This window comes from Hyla sarda, unplaced genomic scaffold, assembly GCF_029499605.1.
Source record: "Hyla sarda isolate aHylSar1 unplaced genomic scaffold, aHylSar1.hap1 scaffold_178, whole genome shotgun sequence".
NCBI lineage: Eukaryota > Metazoa > Chordata > Amphibia > Anura > Hylidae > Hyla > Hyla sarda.
In genome coordinates this window covers 443141-463837 of record NW_026608424.1, presented here as the reverse complement: position 1 = coordinate 463837, position 20697 = coordinate 443141, and the positions used below count along the sequence as shown (strand labels likewise).

Genomic DNA, 20697 nt, shown 5'->3' with positions numbered 1-20697 from the left:
ATGTTTGGATTTTAGTGTTTAACATTTTAAACCATAACTTTTTCTCCTTAGCCTTTTGGATGCCCACACGGATAAAAAACAGTTTAGTCCACTTTTTAACATCCTCCCACCAATCCAAAATATTTTTATATTGGGATTGACGCAATCTCCATTTGTTATAAGCAGCAATAAAATCATTTTTTGTTTTCATGTCCTCTAATAAAGTAGTGTTGAGCTTCCAAACGCCTCTGCCTTTCTCTAGGCCAGGTAAAGTGACATGTGCATGTAATAACTTATGATCAGAGAAAATATTCGATAAAAGAGAAACCTCAACTAGATTAAAACTTTCCGATAAAAAAATAAAATCAATCCTGGATTTGCAGACATTATTTTCCCATGTGTAACCAGGGTCGTCTGGGTATTTTCTCCTCCAGACATCGGTAAAGTTAAAATCCTCAGTCATACTCTTAATCTGTTTCTCTGTTTTATCCACTCTGACATGCACACTTCCACTCTCACGATGATCACCACTCATACAACAATTAAAATCTCCAGCCATTAAAATAGGTGTTGAACCTGGGATAAAAGCCTGAATATCATTAATCAAGTCGGCTCTCTCATTTTTTTCAGGAGAAGCATAGATGTTAAAAAGCTTAATCTCTGAGCCATTGTACTTAATATTAACTAATAGCGCTCTACCAGGTATAATTTCTAAGAAGGACAAAACTTGTACATCTGAACCTCTAAACAAGATCCCAACACCTGAAGATCTGTTCAGATTGTCACCCGACCAGACCGATGGTCCCAAAGTCCAGCTACGACAAAGGTCCTCATAATTTGGACTATGTTCAATTCCACATTCTTGTAAAAAGAACAGAGAACAGTCCAAGGTCTCTAAAAAACTAAACAAAGCAGCCCTTCTCGTAGGGCTCTTTAGACCTCTCACATTAAGAGAGGAGCACTTTAAGGAAGCTATTCGCTACTGGAGTTTGAGTCCGATATGAAACCCACAGGTGACTCCGGGCTTTCGAACTCTTTGATATTTTTTGGATCGGACGCTGATCTTATAGAAGGCCTCCATGCATGTTGACTGTCCTCACATTCGTCTGAGCTTTTTTTGACAGGCCGTTTAATGCCAAGTTGTGGCTCATCTCCAAGTTCCTTCTTCCGCTTGATCTCCTTCACGCCAACCTCCATGGCTTCACTGCTCACTAGTGACCCTCCACCACCAGAACCCTCCACAGAAGGTCTCCCCTCTGTCTCAGGCACAGCAGAAAGGTCCATAAGCTCCGCCACGACATGAGAAGTTACAGCCGGCTTTTCTGAAGGCGCCTCAGACCGCTGGGGTGCTTTCGCAGGTGGTACTTCAGCTTGCACTACACCCACTCTCCCCGCTACACGGTCAGCCCACGATCTAGCTACACTGGAACGGAGACTGCAATCTTTAAAGGCATGGCCTTCTTCACCACAAATGTTGCAGACGATTTTAGCACAGTCCTTAGAAACATGGCCTTCTTGATTGCACCGACCACAGCGAACTGTAGTGTCCGTGCAAACTTCCATAGTATGTCCGAATTTCTTACATTTCCTACAAAAAGTAGGCATCTCGGGATAAAACAAATAGCCCTTATCCCGACCAATAGAAAAGTTGGAGGGTGGATGACACAACCCTCCAATGCCAGTAGCATCCTCCTTCATTTTCACAAAAAACTTATGTTTCCCCGTCCATAGGTCTTCTGAATTCATCACCTTATGGGAATACTTAACAGAACTGCAGTATTTCCCCAAAAAGAGCTCAATATGGGACACAGTCACAAAGGGATTGTGCATACACACAACTAGAGGAATATCGCCTCCAGTATACAACACTGTGACCGTGATCCCATCAAGCTCAGCAAGGTCTTGATTGCTTTTCAGCTTCTCAAAAAGATTCTGGCATGCATAAGCAGAGTCCAGAGTTAGGATGAAGCTGCCCTTCCGAGGATCTCTGAGACAGACGATGTTCTCTTTCTTCACCCCAAGAAGCTTGTAGAGAGTTTCTTTCACAAAATAAGAAAGTTGGACGAGTTCTTGCTTGTCTTCATCAACATCAAAGCGAAAGGAAAAACGAATCCGCGTTTCACCGGATGTAAGGTAACGGATGCGAACACCCATCTTGTCGATCGCCTTTTCGGTTCCTCGTAGCAGCCCCCCTTGGAAAAGGTAGGACAAACTCCCAGGATCCTCCTGACCAGACACTTGATCTAGCCAAAAGGCCGAGAAGCGATAACCGTGAAAGGGGCGGGCCCAACAAGGTCCCCTTCATGGGCACTATCACTGCTTGCTGTCAGGGAGGCTGCCAGACAATTTTCCATGCACACTCTGGGCTGGGGGGCAGTCAACCACCAGTACACACAGCAGAACCTAAACCCATACCATTATTGCTAAGCAGCAAGACAGGGGCCCATTGCACTCCCACGGGGCCTTTTTAAATGCAATCCATAACCCGGATTTGCCAGGAACCCTTCTTACTCCTCCTACTTGCATGTGACACTGGGCTTAGGATCTGCATAGGAAACACACACACAAGCACACACCTACCTTTGTTGCCTGCAGATGCCTCCTTGGCTGTCCCCAAACGGTATCAAACCAACACCCACGGGAAGCTGTAAGCATAGAGGACATGCCTGCACCCCATTGGACTTACCTGTGTGGGTTAAATCCGGGTTATTTGACAACCTATGGCGGTGATGGTTCTGCTCAGGCAGAGCAGTGCTGATGCTCCTCATAAAGCTGTCGCTGCTGTGAAGGTTCTAGGTGACATCACAAATCCCTATGGTTACATACACAACAAAGCTGGGTTGTTGTTGTTTACACTCTGCAAGGCCTGTGGAAGTGAGTGACATCATAGCACTGTAGTTCTGAGGGTTCAAGATGGATGCAACAATCTCCTGTTGCTTCTATGAAGGCCGTAATAGACGACATCACCAAACAGCTCCATAGTCACATACACAGCAAAGGAGAGATGTTGTTTACACCTAGTGATGTCAGTGGTATTGAGTGACATCACAGCACAGTGCTAAGGCTCCTGGGCCTGGACACAGCAGCGGCTGCAATATCTCAACGGAGAATACGTTTATATCTATGTGTGTGTGTGCGCATATATATATATATATATATATATATATATATATATATATATATTTCTCCGCCGAAATCACTTTTAAACCCATTTCCACCTTTTTTTCCCTTCTCTTCCTCTTACTTTTTTTTCACGTTTTTTTACGTTTTTCTCCTTTTCGCCTCTTTTCTGGGCGTATTATTCTTCTTTTTCTTCTTTTTTTTCGTCTAATGCATACCCCATCAGTGCAGCAATGCTTATTCAATACCGCCAGCAGATGGAGACACTGGGGGATAATTTTCTAAGGATTTATACTGATTTTTCCTGTCTGAATTTGTCGCACAGAAAGTTGCAGGCCAAATATGTGTGACATTTCTGCGACTTTAGCTTCTAGAGCATTTTTACAACATTATACATAGGTGCTGAATACATAAAAAGCGACTGTTCAGCGACAGACAAGTCGCATCGGCTGAAAGTAGGCCAGAATGTCAGTCCATGTTGGAGCAGGTTTAGATACAGTCTAAAGCATAGATCTCAAAGTCTGTGCACAGAATTTAGCAAGGGCCTCGCACCTTCTGATGCATCAGGTAGGTGCACAATAGCATAGCCTAACCCTCTGTACTTTGGTCTATATTGATGCGGGACATAGACAGCCAGCTGATGACCAATCCATTAGTGCAATGGATGGCTGGAAGCATTTGTCTTTGCCTTTGCAATACCACAGAAGCAATGCATGGTCAATGTACAGCAATGACACACCTGTGTGAACAGCCAGGAGACCCCCCCCCCCCATGTTATGTTACATAGTTACATAGTTAGTACGGTCGAAAAAAGACATATGTCCATCAAGTTCAAGCAGGGAATTAAGGGGTAGGGGTGTGGCGCGATATTGGGGAAGGGATGAGATTTTATATTTCTTCATAAGCATTAATCTTATTTTGTCAATTAGGAACATTCAGCACCCACCCGCTATCAAGGCAGCTGCCTATCATGTCATGCCCTACCTGCACAGGTGTGCTGGCTACTCAAATGATCCAATTAAGGAGGCCATTTAGTCAGCAGCAGCAGAAGTCCTGTGCCTGGACGCTCCAACAGGGGCCAGACACAAGCAGAAGCAGAAGCAGCAGAAGCAGCAGCAGCACCACCTTTTGTTTTTTGGCTGCAGCAGCAGCAAGGCCCACAGGGCTGGCTAGCTGGCTAGCCAGCAAGCAGGTAGCAATGAAAGTAGGAATCTTTCTTTTTAACCCTGTAAGGGGGTGGTGCACTGTACCCGAAGATACTGCCATATCGGGTCAATGCATAGGGCGACGGAAGCAAGCTTCGAAATCGGCCCCCGTTCTCAAAAATCCATTTAATATATGGTCCCCAGATAGGGGACGTATCAGATATTAAACTGATAAGAACAGATACTACACTTGATCTTAGCCAAAAGGCCGAGAAGCGATAACCGTGAAAGGGGCGGGCCCAACAAGGTCCCCTTCATGGGCACTATCACTGCTTGCTGTCAGGGAGGCTGCCAGACAATTTTCCATGCACACTCTGGGCTGGGGGGCAGTCAACCACCAGTACACACAGCAGAACCTAAACCCATACCATTATTGCTAAGCAGCAAGACAGGGGCCCATTGCACTCCCACGGGGCCTTTTTAAATGCAATCCATAACCCGGATTTGCCAGGAACCCTTCTTACTCCTCCTACTTGCATGTGACACTGGGCTTAGGATCTGCATAGGAAACACACACACAAGCACACACCTACCTTTGTTGCCTGCAGATGCCTCCTTGGCTGTCCCCAAACGGTATCAAACCAACACCCACGGGAAGCTGTAAGCATAGAGGACATGCCTGCACCCCATTGGACTTACCTGTGTGGGTTAAATCCGGGTTATTTGACAACCTATGGCGGTGATGGTTCTGCTCAGGCAGAGCAGTGCTGATGCTCCTCATAAAGCTGTCGCTGCTGTGAAGGTTCTAGGTGACATCACAAATCCCTATGGTTACATACACAACAAAGCTGGGTTGTTGTTGTTTACACTCTGCAAGGCCTGTGGAAGTGAGTGACATCATAGCACTGTAGTTCTGAGGGTTCTAGATGGATGCAACAATCTCCTGTTGCTTCTATGAAGGCCGTAATAGACGACATCACCAAACAGCTCCATAGTCACATACACAGCAAAGGAGAGATGTTGTTTACACCTAGTGATGTCAGTGGTATTGAGTGACATCACAGCACAGTGCTAAGGCTCCTGGGCCTGGACACAGCAGCGGCTGCAATATCTCAACGGAGAATACGTTTATATCTATGTGTGTGTGTGCGCATATATATATATATATATATATATATATATATATATATATATATTTCTCCGCCGAAATCACTTTTAAACCCATTTCCACCTTTTTTTCCCTTCTCTTCCTCTTACTTTTTTTTCACGTTTTTTTACGTTTTTCTCCTTTTCGCCTCTTTTCTGGGCGTATTATTCTTCTTTTTCTTCTTTTTTTTCGTCTAATGCATACCCCATCAGTGCAGCAATGCTTATTCAATACCGCCAGCAGATGGAGACACTGGGGGATAATTTTCTAAGGATTTATACTGATTTTTCCTGTCTGAATTTGTCGCACAGAAAGTTGCAGGCCAAATATGTGTGACATTTCTGCGACTTTAGCTTCTAGAGCATTTTTACAACATTATACATAGGTGCTGAATACATAAAAAGCGACTGTTCAGCGACAGACAAGTCGCATCGGCTGAAAGTAGGCCAGAATGTCAGTCCATGTTGGAGCAGGTTTAGATACAGTCTAAAGCATAGATCTCAAAGTCTGTGCACAGAATTTAGCAAGGGCCTCGCACCTTCTGATGCATCAGGTAGGTGCACAATAGCATAGCCTAACCCTCTGTACTTTGGTCTATATTGATGCGGGACATAGACAGCCAGCTGATGACCAATCCATTAGTGCAATGGATGGCTGGAAGCATTTGTCTTTGCCTTTGCAATACCACAGAAGCAATGCATGGTCAATGTACAGCAATGACACACCTGTGTGAACAGCCAGGAGACCCCCCCCCCCATGTTATGTTACATAGTTACATAGTTAGTACGGTCGAAAAAAGACATATGTCCATCAAGTTCAACCAGGGAATTAAGGGGTAGGGGTGTGGCGCGATATTGGGGAAGGGATGAGATTTTATATTTCTTCATAAGCATTAATCTTATTTTGTCAATTAGGAACATTCAGCACCCACCCGCTATCAAGGCAGCTGCCTATCATGTCATGCCCTACCTGCACAGGTGTGCTGGCTACTCAAATGATCCAATTAAGGAGGCCATTTAGTCAGCAGCAGCAGAAGTCCTGTGCCTGGACGCTCCAACAGGGGCCAGACACAAGCAGAAGCAGAAGCAGCAGAAGCAGCAGCAGCACCACCTTTTGTTTTTTGGCTGCAGCAGCAGCAGCAAGGCCCACAGGGCTGGCTAGCTGGCTAGCCAGCAAGCAGGTAGCAATGAAAGTAGGAATCTTTCTTTTTAACCCTGTAAGGGGGTGGTGCACTGTACCCGAAGATACTGCCATATCGGGTCAATGCATAGGGCGACGGAAGCAAGCTTCGAAATCGGCCCCCGTTCTCAAAAATCCATTTAATATATGGTCCCCAGATAGGGGACGTATCAGATATTAAACTGATAAGAACAGATACTACACTTGATCTTAGCCAAAAGGCCGAGAAGCGATAACCGTGAAAGGGGCGGGCCCAACAAGGTCCCCTTCATGGGCACTATCACTGCTTGCTGTCAGGGAGGCTGCCAGACAATTTTCCATGCACACTCTGGGCTGGGGGGCAGTCAACCACCAGTACACACAGCAGAACCTAAACCCATACCATTATTGCTAAGCAGCAAGACAGGGGCCCATTGCACTCCCACGGGGCCTTTTTAAATGCAATCCATAACCCGGATTTGCCAGGAACCCTTCTTACTCCTCCTACTTGCATGTGACACTGGGCTTAGGATCTGCATAGGAAACACACACACAAGCACACACCTACCTTTGTTGCCTGCAGATGCCTCCTTGGCTGTCCCCAAACGGTATCAAACCAACACCCACGGGAAGCTGTAAGCATAGAGGACATGCCTGCACCCCATTGGACTTACCTGTGTGGGTTAAATCCGGGTTATTTGACAACCTATGGCGGTGATGGTTCTGCTCAGGCAGAGCAGTGCTGATGCTCCTCATAAAGCTGTCGCTGCTGTGAAGGTTCTAGGTGACATCACAAATCCCTATGGTTACATACACAACAAAGCTGGGTTGTTGTTGTTTACACTCTGCAAGGCCTGTGGAAGTGAGTGACATCATAGCACTGTAGTTCTGAGGGTTCAAGATGGATGCAACAATCTCCTGTTGCTTCTATGAAGGCCGTAATAGACGACATCACCAAACAGCTCCATAGTCACATACACAGCAAAGGAGAGATGTTGTTTACACCTAGTGATGTCAGTGGTATTGAGTGACATCACAGCACAGTGCTAAGGCTCCTGGGCCTGGACACAGCAGCGGCTGCAATATCTCAACGGAGAATACGTTTATATCTATGTGTGTGTGTGCGCATATATATATATATATATAGCACAGGAGAATTAGAGCAGCACGTCCCACAATGTAATGATAGCGGTGCAAGCAGCGAGTGGAGCCCCGGTCAAGGCAATTCAGACATCAAGGAAGGATGCCGCAGCACACGGAAGGTTCAAAAGTGTAAACAGTGGTTTATTCCATGATAATACAAGTTAGCAACGTTTCTGCTGCCAGTGCAGCCTTTGTCAAGCAACAAAATGGTGACCAAACAAGATATTTATATGCAAATGAACAAACAAATCAATCAAATCAATTAGTGTGGATACAGTGTAAAAAATACATTTACGATATAGGGTAATTAAGACCACTATAATATACATGTTGTACAAGTGCTCTGCAGTGATTTAAAATCGATATACATAAGCAAGGGCTGCAAGTAAAGTTATAAACAATATAACATTATAAATAGTCTTAACAAGATTACATGTGTACCTAATAATTAGGAACGGGGGCTGAATGGTCACGTGATCCCGACTCGTCTCCATGTAAACCGCCGTTGCTGTAGGTAACAGCGGAGCTATGGTGTGTGTAATCGCAGGACGCCAAAATCATCTTCATTTATATTTATAATTTTTTTAATCGCTACTCTTCTTATTTCTTTATTTTCAATTTTATTTTAATACTTTTATATCCATATTTATTTATCCATTTTTTTATTTTATTTTTTCTATATCTTTATTTTATTTTCATTATTACTATTATTATTTTATTATTTCTATTATTTTTTTATTTTTTTTATTTATTTATTTATTATTTTATTTTCTTTTATTTTATTTTTAAATTCACTCTATATGTACTTATTCCCTGCTCATCCCTTTCTTTACACATACCCTTCCTTTCGAGGAAATACTCAGGGTATCAATGTCTACACATTTTTATTTATCTTTTTCCACTTTCCACACATTTTTATTATCTATACACTTATAATGCCTATAAACTTATTTTTATTCACTATATGCACACATAGGATACTCTCTCTCCCTATCTCTCTTTTGCCCTGAGAGACTTCAACTAGATAGATTAGATTCCTCTTCCTTTCTCTTAACCACCATGGCAGTACAATGATCATTTTTTCTAATGCGCATGCCCGGACTTAGGAGCGGTCACGTGACACCCTGGTCAGCTGACACAGTGGGGCCGCGCGGCCACTCCTGGCGTCCTGCGATTACACACACCATAGCTCCGCTGTTACCTACAGCAACGGCGGTTTACATGGAGACGAGTCGGGATCACGTGACCATTCAGCCCCCGTTCCTAATTATTAGGTACACATGTAATCTTGTTAAGACTATTTATAATGTTATATTGTTTATAACTTTACTTGCAGCCCTTGCTTATGTATATCGATTTTAAATCACTGCAGAGCACTTGTACAACATGTATATTATAGTGGTCTTAATTACCCTATATCGTAAATGTATTTTTTACACTGTATCCACACTAATTGATTTGATTGATTTGTTTGTTCATTTGCATATAAATATCTTGTTTGGTCACCATTTTGTTGCTTGACAAAGGCTGCACTGGCAGCAGAAACATTGCTAACTTGTATTATCATGGAATAAACCACTGTTTACACTTTTGAACCTTCCGTGTGCTGCGGCATCCTTCCTTGATGTCTGAATTGCCTTGACCGGGGCTCCACTCGCTGCTTGCACCGCTATCATTACATTGTGGGACGTGCTGCTCTAATTCTCCTGTGCTGTATTCAAGTTGGTCGCTGGAGCGTGCACCCCTGATTATGGATCCTTCATCATCTGAGACCACTACAGTGATTCCTGCTAATACCTTTTCCTACTCAGCTGGGGACATCGACAGAATTCTAGGTAACATCAGTAAAGATGCTGCATTTCTACGTACGCCTTCCTTGGTGGACTTACAAAGGCAGTATACTAATGAGACCAAGCGATTGACTGCATTGAATTTACATCTCACTACATTATGTGAATACTTCCGATCCCAACGTATTCCCCGTGGCCTCCGCTACCAACCTCGAGATAATGCCTATTCCCAAGATCTGGAATACAGATCTAAATTTGAACTTATTTCTAACAAATATTCATTTGATTTGATGGTACTTAATATGGAATTTCTTCAGAAAGATGCACAAGATACCCAAGCCAGGATTGCTACAATCGTGACCTCCCTTCATTCAATCTGTACGGAAGAAGATTTTTCAAAGATTGTGGACAAACAGGAACAATTTCTCCAAAAATTTAAAGTGGACCAAGAAACTACCAAACGCCATAAATGGCAACGTGACAATTCCGATTACACAACCGGACGTATATATATGTGGGGGGAAAATTCGTCCCAGAAACGATTTCGCAAAAATAAGGACTCTAATATGGACTTTGATAATGCTATTTCTAATGCTAACTCTGCTGATAATACTAACCCTAATTTTTTAGGAATAAGTCAATCTACAGAAAGAAATCCACCAGGCGGGGAGGCCGCAGACACAGACGGTCCCGTCAAAACCCGCGCGCAGAGGAACTCCAAGGCAATTCAAGCCAAATTGCCATTCAAGAAAAAATAGAACCACCTTTAACGGTAAATATATCCTCTACTGTATTAACATCTGACCAACTGACATTACTTGCTAAGGGCCTTAATTATTGTCCAACGAGTCAAACTGACTGGTTCCAATTGGAACTTGATTTATTGCAATTCTTTAGAAAGATTAAGTTAAAAATTTGGTTTTTTGAACACCCAGTTAGAGATAGCATATTTATACCCTCGAATGCACTGCAATCCGACTGTTTTAACTTTTCGGATTTTGATTTATGTATACCAAGCCGGTTCCAGCCTTCTATAGACTCCTGCAGTTTTGAAACATATTGTCAATTTGTTAGACGCGATATTGAACAATTTAAAACTACTCAGACAAATTTTTCCAGTACTAATTTAACAAATGCTGAAATACATGCCCTCAATGAACTAGTCCATAACCACAATTTGGTGATGAAGCCTGCTGACAAAGGCGGAGCCATTGTGGTTATGGACCGGAGTAAGTACATTGAGGAAGCCAATCGTCAATTAAATGATACCAATACTTACCAAAATTTAACCTGTGATCCTACTAAACGCATCTCTGCCGGTGTCAAGATTATGCTGGACCGTGCTTTGGAACAACGTCTGATTGATAAAACATTATACAACTTTTTGTATATAGAACATCCTGTCATACCTATGCTATATCTCTTACCCAAAATACACAAGTCTCTAGAGAACCCCCCTGGACGACCCATTGTGTCCGGGCGGGGCTCCATTACCAGTAACCTTTCAATTTTTGCAGATCAGGTTTTGCGACCATATGCCATGTCTGCAAAATCATATCTTCAAGATACTTCTGATTTTCTTAGTAAGATTGCAGATATACATGTCCCGGAGGGGGCTTTTGTGGCCACTTTGGACGTGGTCAGCCTGTACACCTCCATCCCACATGATGGGGGTGTACGGGCTGTCAGGTCCATGATAGCATCAGATTATTCACCAGCACAAGTTGAGTTTATTATTGAGTTACTGTACACCATCTTATGCAACAATTATTTTATGTTTAACGACACCTTCTACCTCCAGACCACCGGCACCGCCATGGGCACGAACGTGGCACCTACGTATGCCAACGTGTACATGGCGGTGCTGGAGGAGGACCTCGTCTATGTGTCCCACCACTCCGACAATTTGTTGGGGTGGTGGAGGTACATAGACGACGTCTTCCTGGTCTGGAAGGGCACTGAGGATTCTTTGTTTTCTTTTCATCACTTTTTGAATTCCATTAATGAGCACATTAAATTTACTTTAACACACTCACGTAATTCTGTTAATTTTTTGGATACATTGGTATCTATCCAAGACCATAAGCTCATTACAAATTTATATGTTAAACCTACTGATACCAACTCTACATTACATTACAAAAGCAATCATCCTCGCTCCATGGTGCGTGCTTTGCCAACAAGTCAAATGTTGCGGGCACGACGCATCATTGAGCGAGAGGACGAAACAGAAGCAGCATTAGATCAAATGACAAAAAATTTTTTACAACGGGGCTACCCCCCTCGATTATTGAGAGAAAGTAAGAAAAAAGTGATGGACATGAAACGACAGGATCTTATTTATAGATCCAGGAATCAGACATCCAATTCTAGAGTCGCATGTGTGACCACATTTGGATCACACTCCAGCCAGATTGCCAAAACTATCAATCGACATTGGAAAATTCTACAAGACAGTTTTCCAGATATCCCTGAGTTTGCTAGCCCTCCTTTGATGTCCTACAGGAGGTCGAGCAACCTCAGGGATAAACTTGTGAAGACAGACATATCGAGACAACCCTCTACACAACGATATTTAACAGTACAGAATAAAGGATCTTATCCTTGTTGCCAATGCATTAACTGCCCACAGATGTTGAAGGGACCTAAGTTTGTACACCCGTGTAGTGGTAAGGTCTATCACTTAAAACATTATCTAACATGTACCTCTTCATATGTCATTTATATTTTGGTGTGCCCATGTGGTCTCATCTATGTTGGTGAGACCACATGGGATTTTAAAACTCGCATCAATCATCATCGATATACCGTGCGCAAAAAACGCTTAGACTTACCGGTGTCTAAACACTGCACAGAAAAAGGCCACTCGGAATGGGATCTCAAGTTTGTTCTTGTGGATCATATCCCCCCATTGAAGAGGGGGGGTGACCGCATTAACAAACTGAGAAAACTGGAACTCAAATGGATTTTTGAGACACAGGCACTTCGGCCCAAAGGACTCAATGCTGACTTTAGCATTACACCTCAAATTTATAATGCATAATTACGATGATAGAATATCTCGATGTAATCACATAGTAGGAAAGGTGACCTTTATGTATGTAATAATCATATCTACCATGACATTATTTTATTTCTAATTGCCGTCTATTGTATCTTTTCTTACAGATATACGTGGGCAGAGGGTGGTCATCAGTATCCCTGCTTGTCAGCTGCCGCCTCTCTGAATAAACTGTACAATGACTTGATTGGTGACTAGTTCTGCCATGGTGAAGTAACAATTGGAGCACATTCAATTTAGTCTACACATTTTTCTTTATTCTTTTCTACATTCATACACTTATTATGTTTTTAGTTTATTTCTTTCTCATCCTTTTCATTTTTTTATCTTTTATTATTCTATTACCTTATCTTTATTTTTATTCTTTTATTATTACTTTCATTTTTGTATTTATTCTCTTTATTCTAATATTTATTTTGTTATTTTTATTATTATTACTACTTTCACGTATTATTATTTTTTATTTTTTTATTTTTTTATTTATTATTTTTTTTTATTTATGCAAGTAATAAATCCATATATATGGAGCATCCCATACTTACTACAGATAATAGTAATCATTAATATACCCGTGCTCAGTGTGTGAGTAAACGAATGCGGGGCTGCCCTTGGTGGATTCCCACCTCCATAGGCCTGATACTGGGGACCTAAACTTACGGTTGACGCCGTTGGGTGCCCCAGAGTGACTCCCCCATAATATTGGGGTGAGCACGGGCAACTGAGGTGTTGGGCCTTTATAGCCCGATGTGCGTGGTAATCATATGTGGAGCCGGGTCTGATTACAACCAAAATCATCTTCATTTATATTTATAATTTTTTTAATCGCTACTCTTCTTATTTCTTTATTTTCAATTTTATTTTAATACTTTTATATCCATATTTATTTATCCATTTTTTTATTTTATTTTTTCTATATCTTTATTTTATTTTCATTATTACTATTATTATTTTATTATTTCTATTATTTTTTTATTTTTTTTATTTATTTATTTATTATTTTATTTTCTTTTATTTTATTTTTAAATTCACTCTATATGTACTTATTCCCTGCTCATCCCTTTCTTTACACATACCCTTCCTTTCGAGGAAATACTCAGGGTATCAATGTCTACACATTTTTATTTATCTTTTTCCACTTTCCACACATTTTTATTATCTATACACTTATAATGCCTATAAACTTATTTTTATTCACTATATGCACACATAGGATACTCTCTCTCCCTATCTCTCTTTTGCCCTGAGAGACTTCAACTAGATAGATTAGATTCCTCTTCCTTTCCCTTAACCACCATGGCAGTACAATGATCATTTTTTCTAATGCGCATGCCCGGACTTAGGAGCGGTCACGTGACACCCTGGTCAGCTGACACAGTGGGGCCGCGCGGCCACTCCTGGCGTCCTGCGATTACACACACCATAGCTCCGCTGTTACCTACAGCAACGGCGGTTTACATGGAGACGAGTCGGGATCACGTGACCATTCAGCCCCCGTTCCTAATTATTAGGTACACATGTAATCTTGTTAAGACTATTTATAATGTTATATTGTTTATAACTTTACTTGCAGCCCTTGCTTATGTATATCGATTTTAAATCACTGCAGAGCACTTGTACAACATGTATATTATAGTGGTCTTAATTACCCTATATCGTAAATGTATTTTTTACACTGTATCCACACTAATTGATTTGATTGATTTGTTTGTTCATTTGCATATAAATATCTTGTTTGGTCACCATTTTGTTGCTTGACAAAGGCTGCACTGGCAGCAGAAACGTTGCTAACTTGTATTATCATGGAATAAACCACTGTTTACACTTTTGAACCTTCCGTGTGCTGCGGCATCCTTCCTTGATATATATATATATATATATATATATATATATATATATATATATATATATTTCTCCGCCGAAATCACTTTTAAACCCATTTCCACCTTTTTTTCCCTTCTCTTCCTCTTACTTTTTTTTCACGTTTTTTTACGTTTTTCTCCTTTTCGCCTCTTTTCTGGGCGTATTATTCTTCTTTTTCTTCTTTTTTTTCGTCTAATGCATACCCCATCAGTGCAGCAATGCTTATTCAATACCGCCAGCAGATGGAGACACTGGGGGATAATTTTCTAAGGATTTATACTGATTTTTCCTGTCTGAATTTGTCGCACAGAAAGTTGCAGGCCAAATATGTGTGACATTTCTGCGACTTTAGCTTCTAGAGCATTTTTACAACATTATACATAGGTGCTGAATACATAAAAAGCGACTGTTCAGCGACAGACAAGTCGCATCGGCTGAAAGTAGGCCAGAATGTCAGTCCATGTTGGAGCAGGTTTAGATACAGTCTAAAGCATAGATCTCAAAGTCTGTGCACAGAATTTAGCAAGGGCCTCGCACCTTCTGATGCATCAGGTAGGTGCACAATAGCATAGCCTAACCCTCTGTACTTTGGTCTATATTGATGCGGGACATAGACAGCCAGCTGATGACCAATCCATTAGTGCAATGGATGGCTGGAAGCATTTGTCTTTGCCTTTGCAATACCACAGAAGCAATGCATGGTCAATGTACAGCAATGACACACCTGTGTGAACAGCCAGGAGACCCCCCCCCCCCATGTTATGTTACATAGTTACATAGTTAGTACGGTCGAAAAAAGACATATGTCCATCAAGTTCAACCAGGGAATTAAGGGGTAGGGGTGTGGCGCGATATTGGGGAAGGGATGAGATTTTATATTTCTTCATAAGCATTAATCTTATTTTGTCAATTAGGAACATTCAGCACCCACCCGCTATCAAGGCAGCTGCCTATCATGTCATGCCCTACCTGCACAGGTGTGCTGGCTACTCAAATGATCCAATTAAGGAGGCCATTTAGTCAGCAGCAGCAGAAGTCCTGTGCCTGGACGCTCCAACAGGGGCCAGACACAAGCAGAAGCAGAAGCAGCAGAAGCAGCAGCAGCACCACCTTTTGTTTTTTGGCTGCAGCAGCAGCAAGGCCCACAGGGCTGGCTAGCTGGCTAGCCAGCAAGCAGGTAGCAATGAAAGTAGGAATCTTTCTTTTTAACCCTGTAAGGGGGTGGTGCACTGTACCCGAAGATACTGCCATATCGGGTCAATGCATAGGGCGACGGAAGCAAGCTTCGAAATCGGCCCCCGTTCTCAAAAATCCATTTAATATATGGTCCCCAGATAGGGGACGTATCAGATATTAAACTGATAAGAACAGATACTACACTTGATCTTAGCCAAAAGGCCGAGAAGCGATAACCGTGAAAGGGGCGGGCCCAACAAGGTCCCCTTCATGGGCACTATCACTGCTTGCTGTCAGGGAGGCTGCCAGACAATTTTCCATGCACACTCTGGGCTGGGGGGCAGTCAACCACCAGTACACACAGCAGAACCTAAACCCATACCATTATTGCTAAGCAGCAAGACAGGGGCCCATTGCACTCCCACGGGGCCTTTTTAAATGCAATCCATAACCCGGATTTGCCAGGAACCCTTCTTACTCCTCCTACTTGCATGTGACACTGGGCTTAGGATCTGCATAGGAAACACACACACAAGCACACACCTACCTTTGTTGCCTGCAGATGCCTCCTTGGCTGTCCCCAAACGGTATCAAACCAACACCCACGGGAAGCTGTAAGCATAGAGGACATGCCTGCACCCCATTGGACTTACCTGTGTGGGTTAAATCCGGGTTATTTGACAACCTATGGCGGTGATGGTTCTGCTCAGGCAGAGCAGTGCTGATGCTCCTCATAAAGCTGTCGCTGCTGTGAAGGTTCTAGGTGACATCACAAATCCCTATGGTTACATACACAACAAAGCTGGGTTGTTGTTGTTTACACTCTGCAAGGCCTGTGGAAGTGAGTGACATCATAGCACTGTAGTTCTGAGGGTTCAAGATGGATGCAACAATCTCCTGTTGCTTCTATGAAGGCCGTAATAGACGACATCACCAAACAGCTCCATAGTCACATACACAGCAAAGGAGAGATGTTGTTTACACCTAGTGATGTCAGTGGTATTGAGTGACATCACAGCACAGTGCTAAGGCTCCTGGGCCTGGACACAGCAGCGGCTGCAATATCTCAACGGAGAATACGTTTATATCTATGTGTGTGTGTGCGCATATATATATATATATATATATATATATATATATATATATATTTCTCCGCCGAAATCACTTTTAAACCCATTTCCACCTTTTTTTCCCTTCTCTTCCTCTTACTTTTTTTTCACGTTTTTTTACGTTTTTCTCCTTTTCGCCTCTTTTCTGGGCGTATTATTCTTCTTTTTCTTCTTTTTTTTCGTCTAATGCATACCCCATCAGTGCAGCAATGCTTATTCAATACCGCCAGCAGATGGAGACACTGGGGGATAATTTTCTAAGGATTTATACTGATTTTTCCTGTCTGAATTTGTCGCACAGAAAGTTGCAGGCCAAATATGTGTGACATTTCTGCGACTTTAGCTTCTAGAGCATTTTTACAACATTATACATAGGTGCTGAATACATAAAAAGCGACTGTTCAGCGACAGACAAGTCGCATCGGCTGAAAGTAGGCCAGAATGTCAGTCCATGTTGGAGCAGGTTTAGATACAGTCTAAAGCATAGATCTCAAAGTCTGTGCACAGAATTTAGCAAGGGCCTCGCACCTTCTGATGCATCAGGTAGGTGCACAATAGCATAGCCTAACCCTCTGTACTTTGGTCTATATTGATGCGGGACATAGACAGCCAGCTGATGACCAATCCATTAGTGCAATGGATGGCTGGAAGCATTTGTCTTTGCCTTTGCAATACCACAGAAGCAATGCATGGTCAATGTACAGCAATGACACACCTGTGTGAACAGCCAGGAGACCCCCCCCCCCCATGTTATGTTACATAGTTACATAGTTAGTACGGTCGAAAAAAGACATATGTCCATCAAGTTCAACCAGGGAATTAAGGGGTAGGGGTGTGGCGCGATATTGGGGAAGGGATGAGATTTTATATTTCTTCATAAGCATTAATCTTATTTTGTCAATTAGGAACATTCAGCACCCACCCGCTATCAAGGCAGCTGCCTATCATGTCATGCCCTACCTGCACAGGTGTGCTGGCTACTCAAATGATCCAATTAAGGAGGCCATTTAGTCAGCAGCAGCAGAAGTCCTGTGCCTGGACGCTCCAACAGGGGCCAGACACAAGCAGAAGCAGAAGCAGCAGAAGCAGCAGCAGCACCACCTTTTGTTTTTTGGCTGCAGCAGCAGCAAGGCCCACAGGGCTGGCTAGCTGGCTAGCCAGCAAGCAGGTAGCAATGAAAGTAGGAATCTTTCTTTTTAACCCTGTAAGGGGGTGGTGCACTGTACCCGAAGATACTGCCATATCGGGTCAATGCATAGGGCGACGGAAGCAAGCTTCGAAATCGGCCCCCGTTCTCAAAAATCCATTTAATATATGGTCCCCAGATAGGGGACGTATCAGATATTAAACTGATAAGAACAGATACTACACTTGATCTTAGCCAAAAGGCCGAGAAGCGATAACCGTGAAAGGGGCGGGCCCAACAAGGTCCCCTTCATGGGCACTATCACTGCTTGCTGTCAGGGAGGCTGCCAGACAATTTTCCATGCACACTCTGGGCTGGGGGGCAGTCAACCACCAGTACACACAGCAGAACCTAAACCCATACCATTATTGCTAAGCAGCAAGACAGGGGCCCATTGCACTCCCACGGGGCCTTTTTAAATGCAATCCATAACCCGGATTTGCCAGGAACCCTTCTTACTCCTCCTACTTGCATGTGACACTGGGCTTAGGATCTGCATAGGAAACACACACACAAGCACACACCTACCTTTGTTGCCTGCAGATGCCTCCTTGGCTGTCCCCAAACGGTATCAAACCAACACCCACGGGAAGCTGTAAGCATAGAGGACATGCCTGCACCCCATTGGACTTACCTGTGTGGGTTAAATCCGGGTTATTTGACAACCTATGGCGGTGATGGTTCTGCTCAGGCAGAGCAGTGCTGATGCTCCTCATAAAGCTGTCGCTGCTGTGAAGGTTCTAGGTGACATCACAAATCCCTATGGTTACATACACAACAAAGCTGGGTTGTTGTTGTTTACACTCTGCAAGGCCTGTGGAAGTGAGTGACATCATAGCACTGTAGTTCTGAGGGTTCAAGATGGATGCAACAATCTCCTGTTGCTTCTATGAAGGCCGTAATAGACGACATCACCAAACAGCTCCATAGTCACATACACAGCAAAGGAGAGATGTTGTTTACACCTAGTGATGTCAGTGGTATTGAGTGACATCACAGCACAGTGCTAAGGCTCCTGGGCCTGGACACAGCAGCGGCTGCAATATCTCAACGGAGAATACGTTTATATCTATGTGTGTGTGTGCGCATATATATATATATATATATATATATATATATATATATATATATATATATTTCTCCGCCGAAATCACTTTTAAACCCATTTCCACCTTTTTTTCCCTTCTCTTCCTCTTACTTTTTTTTCACGTTTTTTTACGTTTTTCTCCTTTTCGCCTCTTTTCTGGGCGTATTATTCTTCTTTTTCTTCTTTTTTTTCGTCTAATGCATACCCCATCAGTGCAGCAATGCTTATTCAATACCGCCAGCAGATGGAGACACTGGGGGATAATTTTCTAAGGATTTATACTGATTTTTCCTGTCTGAATTTGTCGCACAGAAAGTTGCAGGCCAAATATGTGTGACATTTCTGCGACTTTAGCTTCTAGAGCATTTTTACAACATTATACATAGGTGCTGAATACATAAAAAGCGACTGTTCAGCGACAGACAAGTCGCATCGGCTGAAAGTAGGCCAGAATGTCAGTCCATGTTGGAGCAGGTTTAGATACAGTCTAAAGCATAGATCTCAAAGTCTGTGCACAGAATTTAGCAAGGGCCTCGCACCTTCTGATGCATCAGGTAGGTGCACAATAGCATAGCCTAACCCTCTGTACTTTGGTCTATATTGATGCGGGACATAGACAGCCAGCTGATGACCAATCCATTAGTGCAATGGATGGCTGGAAGCATTTGTCTTTGCCTTTGCAATACCACAGAAGCAATGCATGGTCAATGTACAGCAATGACACACCTGTGTGAACAGCCAGGAGACCCCCCCCCCCCCATGTTATGTTACATAGTTACATAGTTAGTACGGTCGAAAAAAGACATATGTCCATCAAGTTCAACCAGGGAATTAAGGGGTAGGGGTGTGGCGCGATATTGGGGAAGGGATGAGATTTTATATTTCTTCATAAGCATTAATCTTATTTTGTCAATTAGGAACATTCAGCACCCACCCGCTATCAAGGCAGCTGCCTATCATGTCATGCCCTACCTGCACAGGTGTGCTGGCTACTCAAATGATCCAATTAAGGAGGCCATTTAGTCAGCAGCAGCAGAAGTCCTGTGCCTGGACGCTCCAACAGGGGCCAGACACAAGCAGAAGCAGAAGCAGCAGAAGCAGCAGCAGCACCACCTTTTGTTTTTTGGCTGCAGCAGCAGCAAGGCCCACAGGGCTGGCTAGCTGGCTAGCCAGCAAGCAGGTAGCAATGAAAGTAGGAATCTTTCTTTTTAACCCTGTAAGGGGGTGGTGCACTGTACCCGAAGATACTGCCATATCGGGTCAATGCATAGGGCGACGGAAGCAAGCTTCGAAATCGGCCCCCGTTCTCAAAAATCCATTTAATATATGGTCCCCAGATAGGGGACGTATCAGATATTAAACTGATAAGAACAGATACTACACTTGATCTTAGCCAAAAGGCCGAGAAGCGATAACCGTGAAAGGGGCGGGCCCAACAAGGTCCCCTTCATGGGCACTATCACTGCTTGCTGTCAGGGAGGCTGCCAGACAATTTTCCATGCACACTCTGGGCTGGGGGGCAGTCAACCACCAGTACACACAGCAGAACCTAAACCCATACCATTATTGCTAAGCAGCAAGACAGGGGCCCATTGCACTCCCACGGGGCCTTTTTAAATGCAATCCATAACCCGGATTTGCCAGGAACCCTTCTTACTCCTCCTACTTGCATGTGACACTGGGCTTAGGATCTGCATAGGAAACACACACACAAGCACACACCTACCTTTGTTGCC

At 43.1% G+C, this 20697-nt stretch overlaps 5 non-coding genes across 5 annotated transcripts; all 5 read right to left on the bottom strand.

The window, feature by feature from the left end:
- Positions 1 to 4333: 4333 nt before the first annotated feature.
- On the bottom strand, positions 4334 to 4524 carry LOC130313642 (U2 spliceosomal RNA). The gene has a single exon (XR_008861537.1). It is a non-coding gene; the product is annotated as a U2 spliceosomal RNA (small nuclear RNA).
- A 2089-nt stretch (positions 4525 to 6613) lies between these two features.
- LOC130313641 (U2 spliceosomal RNA) lies at positions 6614 to 6804 on the bottom strand. Its single transcript, XR_008861536.1, has one exon. It is a non-coding gene; the product is annotated as a U2 spliceosomal RNA (small nuclear RNA).
- Positions 6805 to 15622: 8818 nt separating this feature from the next.
- Positions 15623 to 15813, bottom strand: LOC130313640 (U2 spliceosomal RNA). Its single transcript, XR_008861535.1, has one exon. It is a non-coding gene; the product is annotated as a U2 spliceosomal RNA (small nuclear RNA).
- A 2085-nt stretch (positions 15814 to 17898) lies between these two features.
- LOC130313638 (U2 spliceosomal RNA) lies at positions 17899 to 18089 on the bottom strand. Its single transcript, XR_008861534.1, has one exon. It is a non-coding gene; the product is annotated as a U2 spliceosomal RNA (small nuclear RNA).
- A 2094-nt stretch (positions 18090 to 20183) lies between these two features.
- Positions 20184 to 20374, bottom strand: LOC130313637 (U2 spliceosomal RNA). The gene has a single exon (XR_008861533.1). It is a non-coding gene; the product is annotated as a U2 spliceosomal RNA (small nuclear RNA).
- Between the last annotated feature and the right edge of the window lie 323 nt (positions 20375 to 20697).